This window comes from Bos grunniens, chromosome 26 (assembly GCF_055505025.1).
Source record: "Bos grunniens cultivar Pamir isolate PY7600 chromosome 26, Bosgru_T2T1.0, whole genome shotgun sequence".
NCBI lineage: Eukaryota > Metazoa > Chordata > Mammalia > Artiodactyla > Bovidae > Bos > Bos grunniens.
Window position 1 is genome coordinate 11,497,675 of NC_141190.1, and position 23,176 is coordinate 11,520,850.

A 23,176-nucleotide genomic window follows, 5' to 3' on the forward strand; every position below is an offset into this window, starting at 1 on the left:
CAAACCAGTCCAACCTAAAGGAAATCAGTCCTGAAAATTCATTGGAAGGACTGATGCTGAAGCTGAAACTCTAATACTTTGGCCACCTCATGCAAAGAACTGACTAACTGGAAAAGACCCTGATGCTGGGAAAGATTGAGGGCAGGAGGAGAAGGGGATGACAGAGGATGAGATGGTTGGATGCCATCACCAACTCAATGGACAGGAGTTGAGCAAGCTCCAGGAGTTGGTGATGGACAGGGAGGCCTGATGTGCTGCAGTCCATGGGGATGCAAAGACTCAGACACAACTGAGCAACTGAACTGAGCTGAACAGCGAAATATGGGTTTCCCAGGTGGTGCAAGTGGTAAAGAACCTGCCCGCCAATGCAGGAGACATAAGAGATGCAGGTTCGATCCCTGGGCTGGGAATATCCCTGAAGGAGGGCATGCTAACCCACTCCAGTATTCTTTTCTGGAGAATCCATGGACAGAGGAGCCAGGTGGGCTACAATCCATAGGTTAACAGAGTCAGATACGACTGAAGCAACTTAGCACACATGCACAGTGAAATATCTTCTTGGTAAAAAGAGACCTCTCTCCTAGTCCCTGGACATTTTTATTACACCCTCTAACCAAGGACTGAATGTCTGGTTCCATCCCACTCCAAGCCTCAAGGCCCCACTGAACACGCAAGCCTGGGGGATGTGCATTAAATGGCCATCTTCCAGGTGTGATGTGAGGGAATTCCAGCACTTTCCTGCACAGCCTTTATCGCAATGGAGCAAAGCATCACAGATGATCCTTGCAGACTTTTATCCAGGGCAAACTCAAACCCCAAAAAGGGCTGAAAGTGGGAGGGGAATTAATGAAAACCCTTCTCTACTCTGCTCAGGTTTGTGTAGTCGCTGCCTCAAGGACTCAACTTGTTTTTTTTTCCACATGGACTCTCTGGGTCTTAGGGATATCTCCTAATGCATGTGGATTTATTTATTTATGTTGCCCAGTGAATTACACATATGCTGTGAAAAAAATATATTATTCTTAAGTGCAGAAAAACTAAAGACTAAAGTAAAGTGTTTTACTTTTTTGCTTTTCCTTTCTGCTTAGTCTTCACACAGATCCTGGTAACAGGGGAGTAAATAATTACTGTGTTCAACCAGAAATTTTTGAATGTCTGTCAGGACCTTTGGGCACTAAACTGAAACACTGACCTTAGATAATAAAGCTGCCGATCTTTCCACATTGTCTTTTAAGACTTTGAGGATAGGAATACCTTACATAAGATGTAGAATAAATGGCAGAGTGATTGATATGGTATTTGGACTACAGAAAAAGAGAAAAAGGTACAATTCGTGATTCATAAGAGGCAGAAGGTAGAAAGCAAGCTTCTTTCTCACCGTGTCAGTCCCTAAGCCAGAATCTAGGTAACATCCGAAAAACGCTTACTCCAGAGTCCAGCAGTTTGCTGACAGTGCAATGCATAACCAGGAGCTTGCCCCCAGTAACCATTTTCTACAAAAATACAGCTCTTTTCTCTCCTATTTGGAAATACAAGTAAAAGCAGTGATAGGCCTGAGCTGTAGCTAGCCCTCTTTGATAAAAAATATAACATGTTGTTAATATTCCAGCACTTAGCACAATGTCTGACAGAAAACTGGTGTTCAATATCTGTGCGGTTCAAGGAAGAAATTTTTGTGTCTAACTCAGTGACCCTGCAGAACTCTTTCTAATTTTATACTCTTAAAAGCATACAGAATTATTAAATCAGATTATGGTCTATCAGAGGCTTCTTGCTACGGAGAAAAAACGTGGAGCTTGAGATGCATTTCACAGAGTCGTTTTGATAGTTGACAGAGAAGCTTTTATTGCAGAACGGCGCTGCCTGCTTCTACCACATTTTCCTCACTCTGTAATCATTGCTCCCGCCATGGTGCTGACATGGGAGGGGAGCCGAGTGAAATATTTCAGTTGGCTGGAAGTTAACCCCTCAAGTCACAGAATGTTACAGAGAACCAGTGTTGAAGAGAATGCAGGCAGGGACTTCTCTGGCGGTCCAGTGGTTAGGACTTGGCGCTTCCATTGCATGGGGCACGGGTTCAGTCCCTGGCTGGGGAACTAAGATCCCACCAGCTGTGTGGAGCAGCCAAAAATAAAATGATTAAACATACAAAAGAGATAGCAAGTGGGAATTTACTGTGTGACACTGGGAGTTCAACACAGTGCTCTGTGACAACCTAGAGGGGTGGGATGGGGTGGGAGAGGGGTTCAGAAGGGAAGGGATACATGTATGCCTGTGGCTGATTCATGTTGATGTATGGCAGAGGCCAACACAATATTGTAAAGCACTTATCCTCCAATTAAAAAAAATAGAAAAAAAAAAAGAGAGAGTGCAGGCAGAACTCAGGTCTGCACTCAGAGTGTGAGCTCCCTGAGAGCAGGGAGCCTCAATGCTTCAGTGGCTAGCATGGTTCCTGAGAGAGAACAGGACTCAATAAACAGTAACAAGACACCCCCCCAGTTCTAGAGTTCTGGGTGGGAGCTTGAGGAATAGGGGCAAGAAATCATCCATTCTTATTTTGTTCTTTTTTTAAAAAAATTGTTTTGTTCTTTTTAGCCAGATTAATCTGTCCAACTAGATTAACCAGCCTTCCCAGTATCTGGGTTACGGAGCCCTAAGTACAGAGATGTCACTGAGAACACGGCGGGGCGAGGCCAAACCTGGAAACAGAACTTCACTGCCAGGCTGGCCGTCTCCTCTTGCTTTTGCAGAGTGACTGAAAACGAACGTGGGCTGCCGAGAGGCTCACCTACCAGGTCTGGCACTCGGCCCACTGTCTGGCCCACGCTGCACAGGCCATCAAATTCCACAGGCCCTCAGAGATGTTTATTTTTGCACTCTGCAGACTCTGCTCGCTGCTGGAGCCAGGGCAGGTCACACAAAGGACACGGTGTTGCCAAGCTGAGAATGTGGGGTGCTCCTCAGTGCAAGACCCAGAATCTGAATTTCTTCCTGGAAATGAACAAGTTACCAAAGTTTTTAGGAAAGTTCCTTCAAGATGTAGGTGATTGTCTCTGTCTCTGCCTTGATTGAAATAGTTAGGACTGAACCCATTCCTCTTACTTCCTTCTGGCTTTGGACCCACGGAAAAGTCTGATTAAAAAAAAAAAAGGTTGGAAGTAATTCCCAACTTTTTTGTATGTGAGGTCCCTGTATACATCGCAAGGTATTTCCTTAGCCAAGTAAGGTAATAGTTGTATTTTTAGAATAAGTTATCTGTTGATTCATAAAATACGTAAAGGCAACAGTTAAAATGAATTTGAAGGCATTTTCAGATACATTTTATTTGAAGACTCACTAAGACACTTACAAACGTGAAAAACCGTGGTAACTGTGTAAGACATTCTTCTGTCCATTGACAGGATGCTGTCATGTACGTATGGATTTGTACACCTTGTACTAATTCTGTTGTCTTCTCGTGAGTCTGAGGACACCCCCCCCCCACCAAGATTAGAAGCCTCTGTTTATTAAGGGTAAGCCTAGTGCCTTGAAGAACATCAATTCCTTCTGGTTTACTTGATATATTATTTATTAAAGGTCCCAGTAGGAACTGAAAAACGGGAGATTCAACAAAAGTACTATTTAGAAAGGTGTTGGCAAGTGTTCATAAGATCTATCGAAGGTCAGCAGAGTCCTCAGGGACTGGTCCCATTACCACCTCTAGGCCAGAGAGGCTAAGGAAGAGAGAAGTTACTGGACTCTTCTGTAGAGTCACTGGTTAAAGGAAAATAGCCAGTTCGTGAGGATCTGACAGTGAAAAAAAATCAAGGAAATAAATACACCAACCTCACACTCCACCTGACTTCCAAGTCCCATCAGTGGCTGAACCCAACAGGAATCCAATTGATGTAGCCCCTACATGTCATGTGGAAAATTCTGAAAGAGATGGGAATACCAGACCACCTGACCTGCCTCTTGAGAAACCTATATGCAGGTCAGGAAGCAACAGTTAGAACTGTACATGGAACAACAGACTGGTTCCAAATAGGAAAAGGAGTACGCCAAGGCTGTATATTGTCACCCTGCTTATTCAACTTATATGCAGAGTACATCATGAGACACGCTGGGCTGGAAGAAGCACAAGCTGGAATCAAGATTGCCAGGAGAAATATCAATAACCTCAGATATGCAGATGACATCACCCTTATGGCAGAAAGTCAAGAGGAACTCAAAAGCCTCTTGACGAAAGTGAAAGAGGAGAGTGAAAAAGTTGGCTTAAAGCTCAACATTCAGAAAACGAAGATCGTGGCATCCGGTCCCATCACTTCATGGGAAATGGGGAAACAGTGGAAACAGTGTCAGACTTTATTTTTTTGGGCTCCCAAATCACTGCAGATGGTGACTGCAGCCATGAAATTAAAAGACGCTTACTCCTTGGAAGGAAAGTTATGACCAACCTAGATAGCATATTCAAAAGCAGAGACATTACTTTGCCAACAAAGGTTCGTCTAGTCAAGGCTATGGCTTTTCCAGTGGTCATGTATGGATGTGAGTTGGACTGTGAAAAAAGCTGAGCGCCGAAGAATTGATGCTTTTGAACTGTGGTGTTGGAGAAGACTCGTGAGAGTCCTTTGGACTACAAGGAGATCCAACCAGTCCATTCTGAAGGAGATCAGCCCTGGGATTTCTTTGGAGGGAATGATGCTGAAGCTGAAACTCCAGTACTATGGCCACCTCATGCGAAGAGTTGACTCATTGGAAAAGACTCTGATGCTGGGAGGGATTGTGGGCAGGAGGAGAAGGGGACGACAGAGGATGAGATGGCTGGATGGCATCACTGACTTGATGGACGTAAGTCTGAGTGAACTCCGGGAGTTGGTGATGGACAGGGAGGCCTGGCGTGCTGCGATTCATGGGGTTGCAAAGAGTCGGACACAACTGAGAGACTGAACTGAACTGTCAGCCTGCCAGGGCAGAGAACTGAGTGGAAATGGATGGTCAGTGAACTTGGAGGCGCACATGGAAACTGTCCTGCACACCAGGGTAACCTAAAAGCTTGCCCTATAGTGCACAGGGCTATGGTTAAAAACGAGGTCAAGTTCTGAGCCAATCAACACCTTAAAATTATATTAAGCTACTCAAGGTTACTGACTCAAACCTTCTGGTGTATTTCAAATATATAACTCAATTGCACAACCAAACTCCTCTGCAGCTCATATTGAAATGCTCCCTCCATTTCAGCCCGCGATCACCTTTATAAGGGCAACTCTGCATCTCTGAAGCTAATCTTTCTACCAAGTTACAGACTCAAATTTCCAACAGGCTACAGGGTACCTCAGACTCTATAAGGTATGTCTATAAAGCATTGGCTAGTCTCTCCTGGAAACACATTTTATTTTCATGCTGTTACCATTTCCCAACTAGGTGCATTAGAACACTCTGAGGCTTTTGACTTCTCCCCATCTCTCAGAAGAAGTGAGTGAATCTCATACCACTTCTGCTGGTAGCTGGCTCAGATCTGCCCTCCCTCTTAATTTCCCAAGACCTTATACCTGAACAAAGTAAGAGCCTGTCTTGGCTGGCCTGACTAATCCTGACTCCACCACTTAGAATTAAGACTTCCCTGCACTTATTAATTATGACTCTTATTTTATGCTTCAAGGCCTCAGGTCCCTCATCTGCAGGGTGGAGCCATGCATAGCGTCCTACCACTGGGGACAGAGACCTCCTCTCCATTGATTCAAAGGGGCAGAAACTCCAGCACAACTAGCCTCTCCAGCCTTTCTTTACCTTCTCACCTACTTTTCTCCCCAGGAGAAGGAGTTGGTTATCTGATTCATGGGTGTGGGAAAAACAGAGGTACATGCTCAGCTTTTTGTTTTCTTCTTCAACATGGGATCTGCCTGCAAGCAGAGAGTGCTCATTCTTTTCAGCTCTTTCACTCTATACATAAATCCGGGGCAGATGCCCATCAGACGAGGCTTGTGGCTGCTTGAGGGCTGCCAGGGTCGGTGACAGGGTAGCTCCACCTTTAATGTGGCTGGAGTGTTGCAGTCCTTCTTGGCTAGTAGTTCTGAGCCTCTCTCCCCAAGTATCAGCACACAAGGCAGCATTTTAGGAAAGAATAGTTAACATTTATTTGAATACATACTACGGGCAGATCCTATGCTTTGTAATATAATATGGATTACCTCATTTCATTTTCTCAACAACTCTGTGAGGTAGGAATTGGGATCGAAAAGATCAGTAAACCACTGGTCTCCTCACAAGTTCAAAACCAATTTAGAGTTAGAAACAAGAACCAGTCAATACTCTGGCCACCTGATGCGAAGAGTCGACTTAGTGGAAAAGACCCCGATGCAGGGAAAGATTAAGGGCAGGAAAAGAAGCAGGTGACAGAGGATGAGATGGTTGGATGGCATCACCGACTCAATGGACATGAGTTTGAGCAAATTCCGGGAGATAGTGAAAAACAGGGGAGCCTGGCATGCTGCAGTCCAAGGGGTTGCAATCAGACAGGACTGTGTGACTGAACAACAACCTTCTTACTATGACGATTGTTGATGTAACAGACCGCCTCCATGAGTCTTAGGAAAGGGATAGGAATTTAAAATTTCAATATTCTTTGATTATCATAATATTTCATATCAAGACAGTGCGGAAAATAACAGTGACATCAAGTAGAACTTTATAAACTGCAAAAGAAAATCTATCACCATTTCCTGTCCAAAGACTTCACCGGGAGGCATTCACATGGATCCTGAGGCTGGGTGTGAAAGCTGTTTTGAATGCACATTTCTCTGTGGAGGCTTACAAGAGGCCCTTAGGCCATGGTGCAACTGTAAATAGTAACACAACACAGCTCAGGGAAAAAAAAGTCTTAAAAATAAAAAAGAAACTCACATTCCTCTGACAGGATACTCCTCTCCAAAGAGTTCCAGAGGTTTCCCCATCCCTCAGCTATATCACTGCCCTTTGAAGCCTTTTAGACTGCTATAAATATGAATGCTGAAGCACAGACCAGGGCACTTGGCCTGGGGTCAGACACGTCTGGCTTTGAATCCCAGTGCTGACAGTTAATAGCTGTATGAACTTGACATTTGATTTAACTTCCTAAGTCTGTCTCCTGCTCTGTACTTTGGAGTTAATAGCTCCTCTTTATTAGGGCTTTAATAAGGATTAAAGGGCAAAATATGTGTTAAAGTGCCTGACAACTATTAAAATATTCACATAATAACATATATTAATCTCCTTCCCTATTATACCAGCTGGTACATTTTTCATCTATATTTGTACCTTTCAATAATTTTCCTAATTAAAAAGTGAAGCAAAAAGAAAAAAAAAAGCAAAGCAATTATACAACTATATAGTAGACACTCAAAAAATGCTTACCTAAGTTAGACATATACCAGTTACGATTTCAAATAACGACATAGTTGCTGCTAAGTCGCTTCAGTCGTGTCTGACTCTGTGCGACCCCATAGACGGCAGCCCACCAGGCTCCCCCGTCCCTGGGATTCTCCAGGCAAGAACACTGGAGTGGGTTGCCATTTCCTTCTCCAATGCATGAAAGTGAAAAGTCAAAGTGAAGTCGCTCAGTTGTGTCTGACTCTTCGCAACCCCATGGACTGCAGCCTACCAGGCTCCTCCGTCCATGGGATTTTCCAGGCAAGAGTACTGGAGTGGGGTACCATCGCCTTCTCCACGACATAGTTAGCAAAGTATTAATAAATAAATATCTTTATCATGGGCTTCCCTAGTGGCTCAGCAGTGAAGAACCCACCTGCAATGCAGGAGACACAGTTTCAGTCCCTGCATCAGGAAGATTCCCTGGAAAAAGAAACGGCAACCCATTCTAGTATTCTTATCTTGGAAATCCCATGGATGGAGGAGCACCGTCTTGCAAAAGAGGCAGACAAGACAGCGTCTAAGTAACAACGACAATCTTTATCATAGCTGAAAGCACCCGTATTTCTTGTCATTTAGCCAAAGGAAAAAAGTCAGGGAGAGACCCAGAGATTTTATCTATGTCAATTTTCCCTTACATTATTGGGACAAGACAAAGAAGTTAAATAATTGAATGAGGGAGCATGGCAAAGAGAAAATGATGGGGAAAACAGTAAATTCAAGAAATACTATGCTCTTTGAACATTTAAACTAATTTTCACTTCTCTGCAATATTTAGTTGGTTCTTTCTTTTGAATTGCACACTGAAATGCTTTGCAGGCAAATATCTATATATCAAATAATAAATACGTCCATGTTCTCTGCCCTTTTTAATGACTTTTCCTAAGTAGTACACAGACGGCAAGTCCCATCCATGGATAATTATAAAGCCTTTACAAAGGACGGTTATGAGGACTGTAGCAGCGCCCAAAAAGGCCCGTGTTGGGCTAACTCTTAATCAGAAGATGAAATGTACAAGCTATGAGTACAACCACAAAAATGCATATGCGCAAGGGCACCAAGAGAAAGGAATGCAGAGAAAAAGAAAATAGCTGTGTGAGGAAAGGAAGATTATGAATGATTTCTTCCTATATTTTCTGAACTTCTTGGAATATTCTTATACCCTTCTTATAAAAAGTAATAAAACCACTTTTACACATTGTAACTAAGTATATTCTTACTGCTTTTTTTGTTTTGCAGTCAACATCAATTCATATATTCTTTTTCACATTTGGACAGATTTTACATTTGACATTTCATGTCTGTATCATGGTTGTGTCTGCCCTCTTCATTTAAACTTGTCAAGATCTTATTCTCTGGAATACTTAAAGGGGCTTTTTACTTGGGGACCAAGTACATACACGTGCACTAAAAGTTGCCCTCACTTCTTTTCTTCCCAACAGACCGAAAATAAGACATCTATCTGTGGAAAGAGAAAATTCATGATCATACGTTAAGGCTGTCTAAAGGAAATAATTCAGTTGACCAAGTTCAATTTTAGGGTTTTTTTTTCCCCCCAAAAAGTGAATGTGTGTTGTGTGTGTGTGTAAAATAAATTTATTCCAGCATGCTCTTTCACTATAATTTTCAAAACTGCTTTCCTCTTACAGAGTGATGCAATATTTGATGAGTAAATAACAAGGAATGAAAAAGTCCACTTTAGGGCAACTGTAACCAGACAAAATGAGAATACAATGTTCTTTTTGTGGCATTTTAGGCTCACTCAGGGATATCACTCCCTTTTCTTTGACAGACTTCTTGAGAGAATGCTGAAAATGACGGAACTGTCTTTGCTGGGGGTTAGGAGAAGAAGAGTTCTTAATATTTTCAGGATAAAAATAAATAAATGCTTGATTTATACCGAAAGAGTTTTAGGATCATAGGATGAGAATAGAAAATAAATATTTTAATTTCTAAAAAAAAATTAATCACCTATAAAGGTTGAAAATTGCAGTTTTGTCTGTAATTAACCATTCATGTCTTAAATCCTTACTCTTCACTTAGAAGAGAATGATGAATGGCTGAGGTCTACATTCCAAAGTCCAGTGTCATTTTTACTGGTAACAAGGCAGATTTTATGGGTGTCAAGCCTACCAATGATAAGCCGTAAGCACAGTGTGAGGGAAAAGATATAACAGACAAATCTGCAGTCAAGCACAGAATCATTGTTAAGAGTCTAATGGCAATAGAATCAACCAAGTAAAAAGAGAAAGAAAAGAGAAAAAGAAAATTCAACAGCTTGGAGTCATTTTGTGTAGAGAAAAATACATCAGCGTGTCTTCATTCAGAGCTTCCCAACTGCTGAACGTGTGGGATATGGATCTGTATTAGTCAACTTAGGCTTGTATAACAAAATATAACATAAGACCACTGACTGGCTTAAACAACAGACATTTATTTCTCACTGTTCTGATGGCTGGAAGCCTGTAACCAAGGTTCCGATAAATCTGGCTTCTGGTGAGCGCTTTCTTCCTGGCTCGTTGATGGCTGCCTTCCTGCTGTGCTCTCACACGGCCTTCTTTGGCAGGTGGGGGTGAGGGGGTGTTTGGCCAGAAATAGAGGAATGTGGGAGGAGCTCTCTGGTGTCTCTTCCTATGAGGACACTAATCCTATTAGAAAGGGCCCCACCTTTATGACTTCACTTCGCCTTAATTATTTACTTAGAAGTCCCATCTCCATGGTGGTTAGAGCTTCCATATATGAATGTGAGGGGGGACAAACATTCAGTCCATAATAGGATCCCTCAGCTGGGCAGAACCTTGGACTGGGAAGGGCCCAGGCCAGAAAGAGTCCCATGGTTTTCCCAAGTGTGGCTAAGAAGATCATGGTTTTTGAGGTCTGGATCCATGAGAGAGGTAGGGAAGCACTGATTTATGGACCCTGAATGCACCACTGTACTGTTAACCATTATGAGAATAAACTCAGTGATCCCTAGGAGTGAAGAAAAATCACAATAATGATGCTTAAATAACATGCAGTATATGCCACACCTGATCTTAGTGTTTCTTTACAAGTTAACTCATTGAATACTCACAACAGCCCTCTGATATATAAAGTATTATAACACCAGGCTTAAGAGAGAGTCCTTGATCTGAATCCGAATCTTGTCTTCTGCACTTTTAGCTCTGTAACTGTGGTTAAATTACTAAGTCTCTCTGAACCTGTTTCCTCTTCTATAAAATGGGACGGATATAGAAGCATAGAATTCCAAAAAGCTGTGAAAACGAAAAAATTTCCATACATTAAGTGTACTCATTTTGTTGCTAGATCTAAACACTCATAGTTTTTATTTACCTTTCTGGATGGGACAGTCTTAAAGGTTTCAACTCATAGTTGTGACAATTTAGTTAATTCAATTAACACACTTAGGATAGAGCCTGGCACATGTGGGAAATGATATACTACTATGAACTATTATTGTTGTTGTTCTTATTATTATTACTACTGCCATTCTCTAGATGAGGAAACGGAGGCAGAGAGAAATCAGTCTGTCCAAGCATCAGCCAGCATGTGGCACACTGGAAGTGAACCCCAACAGTATGGCTTCGAGGACTGTGGTCTTAAGCACTGCACCATCTCCACAAATTACATACATTTCTTTCATGTTTACATATGTTCAATCATGTTTAATGCTCCATGTTTAAGAACTATTAGTTGAAAAAAAAGAATGAAAGCCTGCCATTTGTAGTAACATAGATGCACCTAGAGGTTATCACACGAAGTCAGACAGAGAAAAACAAATATAATATCACTTATATGTGGAATCTAAATAAAGATAAAAAAAAAAACTGTTTCATAAAACAGACTCACAGACTTCAAAAACAAACTTATGGTTACCATAGGGGAATGGTATGCTGCTGCTGCTGCTAAGTCGCTTCAGTCGTGTCCGACTCTGTGCGACCCCATAGCGGCAGCCTACCAGGCTCCCCCGTCCCTGGGGTTCTCCAGGCAAGAACACTGCAGTGGGTTGCCATTTCCTTCTCCAATGCATGAAAGTGAAAAGTGAAAGTGAAGTCGCTCAGTCGTGTCCGACTTAGCGACCCCATGGACTGCAGCCCACCAGGCTCCTCCGTCCATGGGGTTTTCCAGGCAAGAGTACTGGAGTGGGGTGCCATTGCCTTCTCTGGGGAATGGTATAAGAAGGGATAAATCAGGAGTTTGGGGTTAACAGAAGCACACTACTGTATATGAAACAGATAATCAACAGGGACCTACCTCTATAGCACAGTGAACTCTAGTCAATATTCTGTAATAACCTAAATGAGAAAAGAATCGGAAAATCTGTAAAACTGAATCACTTTGCTATACATCTGAAACTAACACAACACTGTAAATCAACTAAACTCCAATAGAAAATAAAATTTTTAAAAAGGCAATGTTTAATAAAATATTTTAGAAGTTTTGTCCAGCTCAGCTTCAAGGGAATTCAGCTCCATCATTCAGAATGATCCAAGAGCAGGCCCTGGGGAAGGGGGCCTGCAGCCATGTCAGTGCTCTACGATCTGAACCCCTGGTCTAGCTCACCAAACCAGGAGTCCACACCTGATCCCCAAGAGCCAACCAAAGGCTGAACCAATTCTACATCGTTTGAACAGGCAATGCATTCTTGCCTGGAAAATCCCACAGACGGAGGAGCCTGGCAGGCTACATACAGTCCATGGGGTCGCAAAGAGTCTGACACGAATGAGCGACTTCCCTTCTTCTCCAATGGGAAAATGAAGTGACTGAGTCAGGCTGGAGCTGGAAGGTGCTGAGTTAGGCTGGAGAGCCATCCTTTGCCATGAGTATACCCAGAGGAGCTAAGAACCGGGAGAGGAAGATCGCAGTTCCAGGGAGACCAATGGTTCTCAACCAGGGACAATATGAGCCATCAGGGGCCATCTGCAACGGCTAGAGACACATTCTGCCATCGCAGTCAGAGTACTTTTTTCAGCATCTGGTAGACAAGTTAAAGGTGCTGCTTCAACCCCACAGTGCACAGCACAGCTCTGCCAAAAAAAAAAAGTATTATCTGGCTCAAAATGTCAATTATGACAAGGTTGAAAACTCTGCTTTAGACTCGGAGGAAGCAACCATGTAGCACAAGGAGAGGGTGAGATAGAGGAGTTATTTGCTTTAGTTCCAGAGGCTCCTCAGGCCCCGATTCCAGCTGCTCACAAAGCTGTATAGCTCTTCCAGCCCTAAATTCACCCGAGCTTCTTTATGGTCCATGTTCCTCCTGTCCGTTTATCATTCCATAAAAGTTCCCCTTTACGTTATACCCGTTTGATGAGTTGATGTTTCCTGCAACCAAAGACAACGGCACCCCACTCCAGTACTCTTGCCTGCAAAATCCCATGGATGGAGGAGCCTGGTGGGCTGCAGTCCATGGGGTCACTAAGAGTCGGACACGACTGAGTGACTTCACTTTCACTTTTCACTTTCATGCATTGGAGAAGGAAATGGCAACCCACTCCAGTGTTCTTGCCTGGAGAATCCCAGGGGCGGGGGAGCCTGATGGGCTGCCGTCTAAGTGGTCGCACAGAGTCGGACACGACTGAAGTGACTTAGCAGCAGCAGCAGCAACCAAAGACACTAGAGCAGGTTTAGGGGAGAGCAACTCAGGATGGTGGAAAGAGTGCTTCAGGCAGAAGAAATAGTATATGTAAAGGCACAGAATTTTAGAAGGCAGGAATTTTAGAAGGCAGGTGGAGAAACACAGCGGGGGAAATGAAGAATAAAACAAAGGAGAGGAAAAATATGAGTCAAAGCACAGAAGCAGCATTAAGCATGGTACGTTTTCATGTAGAAAGGAGAGTGGTCTCACTAGGTCAGCAGGTGCATCCTGGGGAAATTAAAGACATTAAGTGAAAACGAAGCATCAGACTATACAACTATAATTGGAGAAGGAAATAGCAACCCATTCCAGGATACTTGCCTGGAGAATCCCATGGACAGAGGAGCCTGTCGGGGTACAGTCCACAGGGTCTCAAGAGTCACATACGACTTTGCAACTAAAACAACAAATAAAAACATACAACTACAATACAGGCTTGAGCTTCCCAGGTGGAGCTAGTGCTAAAGAATCTGCCTGAAACGCAGGAGCTGCAGGAGACTCAGGTTTGACCCCTGGCTTGGGAAGATCCCCTGGAGGAGGAAATGGCAACCGACTCCAGTATTCTTGCCTGGAGAATCCCATGGACAGAGGAGCCCATCAGGCTCCTTGGGGTCTCAGGTCCATGGGGTCTCAAGGAGTCAGACACGACTGAAGTGACTTAGTACATAGCATAATACAGGCTTGCATATCAGTGACTCTCTTAGGCCTAATTCATCCTTTGAATGGATAAAAGAAAAAAAAATATCGATGTGTTTGGGAATGTATACTTTCTTGGCAAGCCATCTCTACTCAGTAAAAACATTGCCCTATCAGTTAAAAGAAAAGAAAAGGAAAAAAAAAAAAAAAGCAACAAGCAGGATTTCCCCAATATGTGAAATAAACTAAAGCAGAGGCAGAAATCTCTATAGCATTTGTGGCAATCAGACAGAAGTTTTTAATCAGTAAGTTCCTTGATTCCCCTTTCTGTACTGTAGGGAGGATGCAGCATTCTCACTGTCTGGCACTGAGGAGGATCTGAGGTAGTACCTAAAAGCCCCATATGACTCACTTTTTTTTTTAATGAAAAAAGAAAAAGTCCACAAAGACTGGGAAATGGGCTTCCCTTCACCTCAGTCAAGGAGAGAGAGGATTAGCAAAAGCATCATTAAATCTTTCTGGGGAAGAAAAAACAAACAAAAGAGGGAAATATACATGTCAATTACGTGACACTGACATGGAACAGAAATAAGTTTAGAAACAAAAAGAGAAAAGGAAATGAATGTTATTAAAGCAGAGGCCCCCACAAGGCTTTGTTTCTCTTTTTCCTTCCTGCTTTCTAACAGGGATAATGTGATTCCCGAGGAAAAGCTGCTTTTGTAGTCAGCAGGTCAAAGGTCTTAGATCCAAAAACAGTGGATACACAATGTTCCAGAAGAGATGTGTGTGGCTTCCTGGTACTGAATCGACCCCTGCAGGTCAAAAGACACCCGGGATGAAACACCGAACTGTGGAATGAAATGCATACCCCTTCACTGCCAACAGGCAGTTCTTCAAGGGTGGTGGACAGCCACCAGGAACCTTTTGACAGCTGGCTGGGAAGGAGGCCTGGGCTCGGTGGGATCGGTACAAAGGGTCAGATTCCTCTGAGTGAGCACCGCCATCCTGGGGAAAGGCAGCAAGGCTCCTCTAAGAGGAAATAACATCCGGCTGATGCATTGGGTGTTTAAAGGAAATGCCCAGGATGGTGTAGCAAAAAAAGACAACTCAACATTTTAATTTCATAGGTGAACATCATCATCACAACAGCAGACACTACTTTTTGAGCACTTATCTGTGAGCTAACCACTGTGCTAGGAGAGTCACAGACATTAATTATAGTCATTCAGAAAGGGATCTGAGGTACCTCCCTGGTGGCCCAGAGGTTAAGACTCCATGCTCCCAAGGCAGGAGCCCCAGGTTCAATCGATGGTGGGGAACTAGATCCCACATGCCACAATTAACTATTCCACATGCTGCAACAAAGACCTGGTGTGGCCAAATAATTAATTTTTTTTAAAGTATGGTATCTGGATACCTGCACTTCAGCATCAGTGCAGCTTGGCATCATGGTACCACAGTTTTATACGGCAGAATTTCACTGTCCTTTCTGAATTAATGCCGTGCCTATAAAAAGTGCTAATAAGGGCTTAGGAGCCAAACCCATCCCTTCCAAACTGGCAGGCGATGGGAGGGGTTCAGTGAGACTTGGGAAACAAGCTGGCTTTCATTAGTCGGGTCACTGCAATGCCCATGACTGAGACAGCGGCAGTGATAACAAACCAACAGTCCCACCAAAGGATGCCTCAGAAATCTAAAAACACTCCTTCTCTGAGCAGTTTGGAGGATTTTCAAAGAATTACCTCCCTCATGAAAAGGAAGCAGGGGAGCTTCCCTGGTGGCCCAGTGGTTGAGAGTCCACCTTGCAATGCAGGAAATACAGGTTCAATCCCTGGATGGGGAACTAAGAGCATCCATGCCACAGAGCAACTAAGCCCGTGCGCTGCCAACCGCTGAGCCCACACGCTCTGAAGCCCACGCGACACAACTAGAGAGCCCGAGTGCCACAACTAGAAAGTTGGTGTGCCACAACAAAAGATCCTGCAGGACGCAATGAGACTCCGGGTGCCACAGTATAAAAACAAAATTAAAAAAATAAAAGAAGTTCGGAGGAAGAATGACCAGGATGCTGAGCGCTCATGGTGAACCAAGACACAAACTATACCCAGAGCAGAGATATCAAGATCTGGTTGAACTTATTCTGCACAATATTAGGATAAGTAGAAGCTCTGATGTGACAAGAGTCAGAAATGGGAACTGATACATCCGCAAAGTGACCGGGAAGTCACTTTGCCAACTTACACCCCTGTTGGCACAAGCCTCTTGAAAGGAGTCTTTTGACAGAAAAGAAAGGGTGACTGTACTTCTTACTTTTAAATACTCATCTCTAAAAAATCTGACTATTTTTACAATGGCATTAAATTCTGAAAAATCCTTTGAAATTACTCTTTGTATTGTTTTCAAATCCAGGTCATTTAAATAAGGAATTCATGCTCACCATTTTGTAGACAAAGTATTTTGACCCCAAAGTACTGCCTAATTTGATCATCAATAATGCAAATCAGACTTGGTTCCCAATGACCTTTGATGTTTCCAAAAATTATATTCACCTTCTTGAAGACCAGACATTATTGAGGATATTCAAAGAATAAATTAAAAGTTTAAAGTAGCTTCAAAAAATGAAAGTTCTAAAATACAATGAACAATGATAGCTTGACCTTAAAAGTCCCTAAGGCTACTTTTAAGAGGATAATATCAATTGGATATATATTTCACACTATATTTTTGAGTCAATATTTTACTACATGTATTTATACCTGTGAATATTTAATACAGTCTGTTATTTCAAATATGCTGAAAAAAGGTATAAAAGTTATTGTTAACTCACCCCTAAAGATATCAGTCCAATGTCCTTTTATAATCATAAAAGTCAGTATAATTGCTGGTCATCATCAAGGAGAAAGTGGAATACACTGAAAAATATAATCCTGCTTGTATCAAACATCAGCATCCATAATGCTGCATATAATTCTGTTCACTTGCAAATAATATATATTTCAATCTCAGAAGAGTCAGATGACTAAAGTGTCTCAAGATATGAAGTCTCCATGTGAAGAGGAATTAAAAAGTAGGGAGTTTCTTCAATAGCAGAGAAATAGATCAAAGAGTGATGGGCTTGAATCTCACAAATTACAGGGCTCAGCCTACCAGACTGCCCCATGCTGGTCTCAGGCCCTGGGGCACCCGTACCTGTGGCTGATCAACTAGATTTCTGGGTGACCACCCCCTTTTCAGGTTCTAAAATTTGCTAGAATGGCTCACAGAACTCAAGAAAACACTACTTACTTTTACTGATTTATTATAAAAGATATAGATGAACAGCCAGATAGAAAGATACATAGGGTGAGGTCCGAAAGGGTCCTGAGTTGGAAGCTTCTGTCTGTGGAGTTAGGGTGTGCCACCCTCCCAGCAAGTGGATGCCAAGTTCACCAATCTAGAAGCTCTCCGAATCTCTAGTTCAAGAGCTTTTATAGAACTCAGTCTCCAGCCCCACTTCTTTCCTCTCCCAGGAGATGAGTGAGTAGGGCTGAAAGTTCAAATCCTCTAATCACTGAGAGGAAAGTGGAGAGAAAGCTGGAGACCAGCCCCACCCTGAGGCTATCAAGCCACCCCTCCAACTGCCACTGCCCCCCTCCAAAATTATCTCAGTAGCATAAACTCAGGTGTGCTTAAAAGAGCTTCCCTGGTGGCTCAGTGGTAAAGAATCAGCCTGCCAGTGCAGGAGATGCTGGTTCGATCCCTGGGTCAGGTAGATCCCTTGGAGAAGGAAATGGAACTCATTCTCCAGTATTCTTGCCTGGGAAATCCAAAGGACAGAGGAGCCTTGGACTACAATCCATGGGGTCGCAAAGAGTCAGACACAATTTAGCAACTAAACAAGACAACTAAGTATAACAAAGTACACTCCAATCGCTCAGAAAATCCCAAAGGTTTTCAGGATGCCTTACCAGTAGCTAGAGACAATAACTATGTTTTTTTATTTACTATAAAATTTTATTTTTACTATACCTCAAAGTTTCAATTGAGGTAATGATATAAAATTAATGTGAAATTATATTGTGATGAGCCAGATGACCATCTTCAGAATTTACACCAAAAAACCTCATTTCACATCTCTTGGGTTCCTCACTCAGCTTTGAAAATACAAAAAGGCTGGGAGAGTGAAGATTAAAAAAGAGGCTTTTGGGGAATTCCCTGATGGTACAGTGGTTAGGACTCAGAGCTTTCACTGCTGTGGCCCCAGTTCAATGCCTGGTTGGGGAACTAAGATCCCGCAAGCCATGTTGCAGCTTCAGAAGATAAAGAAGATTTTTTTTTTTTTAAGAGACAATTTCTTTATGGAGGATGGCTCGACCCCTATCTCATGCTTAGAAAAACGAGGGTGTCAAGGAATCCAGGGCCTAGTTGGGACTCTGCGTTTGAAAGCACAGTGGAGGGGGATCAGATTCCAGGCCCAGGGGACCAGAAGAGAAGCTGGAAAATGACTCTGACCCTGGCACAGAGGAGAGTTGCCCCCTTCTGGCAATAGTAACTGCATGTTCCCTTCTTCAGGAGGACTCCAGGGATCCAGGAAAGTTTCCCACAGGTCATGACAGACTTTGCTGTGGAAAAAGCTGCCTGGAGCCATTATCTATGCTAGCTGAGTCACTTAGCCTTATCTGACTCTTTGCAAGCCCTCCAGGTTCCTCTGTCCATGAGATTCTCCCGGCAAAAATCCTGGAATGGATAGCCATGCCCTCCTCTAGGGGATCTTCCCGACTCAGGGATTGAACTAGCATCCTTTTCATCTCCTGCATTGGCAGGTAGGTTCTTTATCACTAGGACCACCTGGGAAGCCCTCACAGTCCCACCCAAGAGGGTCTCTAGGAAGGGGAAGTGGTTCTCTCATGCACGGCAAGGGTCCATAACTATCAGAGAGCCAAGAACTGAGGGGGTTACAAGCAGCCAGGGAAGCACCTCATGCCTCGTGCTTGTGCCTAGAGGGACAAGCAAAAATAAAATTAAATTAAAATGAAACCAGCCCCTGGATAAAGAGTGTACATACCAAGTAAGATTGTGCCCTCATCTCCTAATCTCCTCAATGACTGAACTAAGCCCTAGTGGAGCTCAATTTTTTTTTTGTTTTACAACAAGCTGGGAGAAAAGAAACACTAGTCCAAAAAAGAAGGAAGGATGATGCCTCCCTCTCCCTCTCCAAACAGCCAACTTCATAGCAGTGCTGCCTGGGGAGAAGGTAAGACAGCATTAAGTTAAATTTTACATTTTTATAATTTGCGTGGGTTCAGTTCAGTTCAGTTCAGTTCAGTCGTGTCCGACTCTTTGCAACCCCATGAACTGCAGCACGCCAGGCCTCCCTGTCCATCACCAACTCCTGGAGTCCACCCAAACTCATGTCCATTGTGTTGGTGATGCCATCCAACCATCTCATCCTTTGTCATCCCCTTCTCCTCCTGCCATCAATCTTTCCCAGCATCAGGGTCTTTTCTAATGAGTCAGCTCTCTGCATCATGTGGCCAAAGTACTGGAGTTTCAGCTTCAACATCGAGTCCCTCCAATGAATACCCAGGACTGATCTCCTTTAGGATGGACTGGTTGGATCTCCTTACAGTCCAAGGGACTCTCAAGAGTCTTCTCCAACACCACAGTTCAAAAGCATCAATTCTTCGGCCCTCAGCTTTCTTTACAGTCCAACTCTCACATCCATACACGACCACTGGAAAAACTATAGCCTTGACTAGACAGACCTTTGTTGGCAAAGTAATGTCTCTGCTTTTTGATATGCTGTCTAGGTTGGTCATAACTTTCCTTTCAAGGAGCAAGCGTCTTTTAATTTCATGGCTGCAATCACCATCTGCAGTGATTTTGGAGCCCCCCAAAATAAAGTCTGTCACTGTTTCCACTGTTTCCCCATCTATTTGCCACGAAGTGATGGGACCAGATGCCATGATCTTCGTTTTCTGAATGTTGAGCTTTAAGCCAACTTTTTCACTCTCCTCGTTCACTTTCATCAAGAGGCTTTTGAGTTCCTCTTCACTTTCTGCCATAAGGGTGGTGTCATCTGCATATCTGAGGTTATTGATATTTCTCCTGGCAATCTTGATTCCAGCTTGTGCGTCTTCCATCCCAGCGTTTCTCATGATGTACTCTGCATATAAGTTAAATAAGCAGAGTGACAATATGCAGCCTTGATGTACGAATTGAGATGGTGTGACTTGAAGTGACCAAGAGTGAACAGAAAGTTACAGAAACCGTTCACGTTTTCATCCAGAGATAGTGGTGGGCTATTCTCTACTGAACAAGTTTTAAAGAGAAAATGGGAAATGGGGAAAAAAAAAAAGAGTTGCAGCCCTCCACAAAGGAGGGCTGTTCAACATCAATAAGAGTATCACTGTGACCCATAAAAATTTTACAAAATATCTCCGGAGGCAAAACCAATTGAAGTAGAAATAGTCAGGAAAAGTTTAGACCAATTCATAGATAATATAGTAAGTCCCCTACCTATGATCGTTCAAGTTTCCAGCTTTCAAAGTTGTAAGCGTGCATTCCCTCAACATTAGGCGTGAGTGAACTGCAGCTCAACCTCCGTCTCCTATTGCTGACAGTCCTTCGGCTCTACCAGCTCCCACCTCCTCTCCCTCCCCCAGTCCGCAGCTCTTCTTGCCTGTTCACTCGATGCCACCCTGTGTGCCAGCTGTTCTACTGCACCACTGTACATTTCAAGGTTATGTACTGTAAGATTAAAAATGTCTATTTTTTCTGTTTTTTCGGTATTATTGTATGAAAAGTATTATAAACACAGCACATAGAGCCGATTGTGTTAACTGGGTACCTAGGCTAACTCTGTTGGACTTACAAACTGGACTTATGAACGAGCTCTCGGAACATGTGTATGTGGGGACTTATTGTATCAAAATAGGTTTCCCAGACCAAGAGGGAAGATATTTGGAAGCTGCTGTCACACTTTGATGCTAACATGATATCCATGTCCTCCCACTGGCTCCATCTGTTTGTGGTGTCACACTTACAAAAGAACCAAAGGGCAATTTTAATGTTTTAAAGCTGCACATATCTTAATTGACCATAACCATAATATAGCAAAATAGAGCAATCCATCATGATCAGTACTTCATTGACCAAGGCACTTTAAATAAGACTCTATAAAGATGATGATAAATGTATATAGATTATCCACTAAAGGTTATTATTGATTTTCTCTTGAAGTCATCCTTTATCTTATGTGGCCTGAGAGAGAAGAGCAGTTTAGGCACAAAAGTGGGAACAACCCAGCCATGCCTAAATGAATTAGCAAAAATTGTCTATAAATAATTTATTTTAGTAAGTCTGTACTACTTTGTCATGGTTGCACATCCATAAAATAAAAGAATAACTTACATTTGTTGTACAGTGCAATGGACTTTCTATCCATAACTATTACTGTATTTAAGTCTCAGAGATCTAGTGAGGAAAACAGAGGACGTAATGGTCATATCTTGTTTCTTCTTCTTTTTCTGCCCAGCATCCAGGCCAAATCACTTAGACCACAGCATCTCATTTTTCCATCAGGAATCTTACCCATTCTCAGATAGTGTGCTTTGGGAACCTACATGTTCCTGGAGAGGCATGGCTGGTTAGAGGCACAATGATTCATTCAGAGACTTATGAACCAAACTAGACCAGTAAGAGTCAGCCTTGCAGCATTTGCTGGAACAATTGGGAAGAAGTGCCTTCATTGCATGGGATTCCAAGTCATAGAATGGATACAGTGAGCTGCTGGTGGCCATTTTTGTCTCCACTGGGAGACACCCCACCTAAAATGAAGTCAACCCAGGAAAGAGAAGGAGTGAGATAAATACATATTTCTGAAACTGTGTAAACATTTGAATCAGCCCTAACTAAATCCCACCCTTGGAGCTCTCTGTTCAGTGAATAAATGAATTAGTTTTTGCTTATAGTCACATTGACTTTTATTTCTATTATTTGCACCCAAGCTCCTGATTAGTTTTTTGATGTCAAATTCATCTTTTCAATTCCTCAGCTTGGCTCCCCATCCCATATAGTTGTACTGTACTGTGTAGCTGTGCTGTGCTTAGTCTCTCAGCCCTGTCCAACTCTTTGCGACCCCATGGACTGTAGCCCACCAGGCTCCATTGTACGTGGAATTCTCCAGGCAAGAATACTAGAGTAGGTTGCCATGCCCTCCTCCAGGGGATCTTCCCAATCCAGGGATTGACCCCAGGTCTTCCGTGTTGCAGGCAGGTTCTTTACTGTCTGAGCCACCAGGGAAGCACCACCAATGTTTTATAGGCTTAAACACTCAAATAATCAGATAAGCCAGCAATCATCAGAACCAGGAGGTTCAGAAGAATGAGTCTGTAACATACAGCAGATATTTTAAATGCAGGGTTCTCACTAAAGTAATTTTGTCAAAACAGACTAGTACCAATCAATCCATTTCCCCTAATGCTAAAAGTTTTGGATGCCTGGGAAATTGAAGCATTGAGAGCTACAGAAATACAGTAGAAATAAAAAAATCCAAGTAACTATATTGGCTCCATTCCTGTTAGCAAACAAATTCAATCATCCACACACTATTTTTTCTTTTCTTAAAGAACTGTTAACAGCAATGTTTGGGATCAGGTTTTTCAATTATATAATATGAAAGTCTGCCAGAATTATTACATAAAGCAAATATTTTAAATCTGACAATGAAACCAATCAGTCAAGGATCAAAGAGGACATATATAGCTAGTTCATTAACAAAAACATATGTTCTAACTCACACTGTTGATAGGATATTAGTTGGTTCGATTTTTTTGGAGTGATATTTTGCAGCATCTAGCAAAAGTTTAAATGAACTTAAATTCTGACCCAGTACTTCTACATTTATTTAGGAATCTGTCATATAGTAACACTCCCCTAAATGCTCTAGTATATTTGGATAAAGGTGCATTAGCACAACTTGTAACTACAAACACACTGGAAGTAGTTTCTATTTGCAGGGAATCAGCTGGATAAATTGTGGTACATTCAGACTCCAATTTACTACAGATTGAATATAAATGTTTATCTTTGCTCTCTCCTAAAATGCCACTGATGGTAAAGGCATAAAAAACAGAAACAAGTCACAAAGATAAAGTGAACAGGAGAGATGACGACAGCAGATAAGAAATGTGAACCAAACACTGGAAGCTGGGAAATAAATGAACAGATGGTATAGGACTTAGCCAGAGAACGCTGAAACCTAAGCCAGCAGGGAAGGAATACAATAAGGAGTCAGCCAATTGCAGAATCACAGGAAGAGTCAGAAATGGAGGAACAGAGGATTTCTTAAAGGCAGCAAATGTGGTTAAAAACAAGATAGACAGAAAGTCTTTAAAAGTTCTCCTCCTCCCCACCCACCCCAGAATCAATGTCATTTGCAACAACACGGACGGACCTAGAGACCATTACAACTGAAGCAAGTCTGCTGCTGCTGCTAAGTCTCGTCAGTCGTGTCCAACTCTGCGCCAGCCCACCAGG

General features: G+C 42.7%; 1 protein-coding gene across 7 annotated transcripts in view; it reads right to left on the bottom strand.

Moving 5' to 3' along the window:
- SLC16A12 (solute carrier family 16 member 12) overlaps positions 1 to 23,176 on the bottom strand; it is a 99,783-nt gene that overhangs the window by 39,595 nt on the left and 37,012 nt on the right. For 4 of the 7 annotated variants that reach the window (XM_086378479.1, XM_086378472.1, XM_086378471.1 and 1 more), the window contains one exon: positions 2,793 to 2,991. The exons of the other annotated variants lie outside the window; for them this stretch is intronic. The gene's annotated coding sequence lies outside the window, so the exon portion shown is untranslated. The remainder of the gene's footprint in view (positions 1 to 2,792; positions 2,992 to 23,176) is intronic. 7 annotated transcript variants of the gene reach the window in all.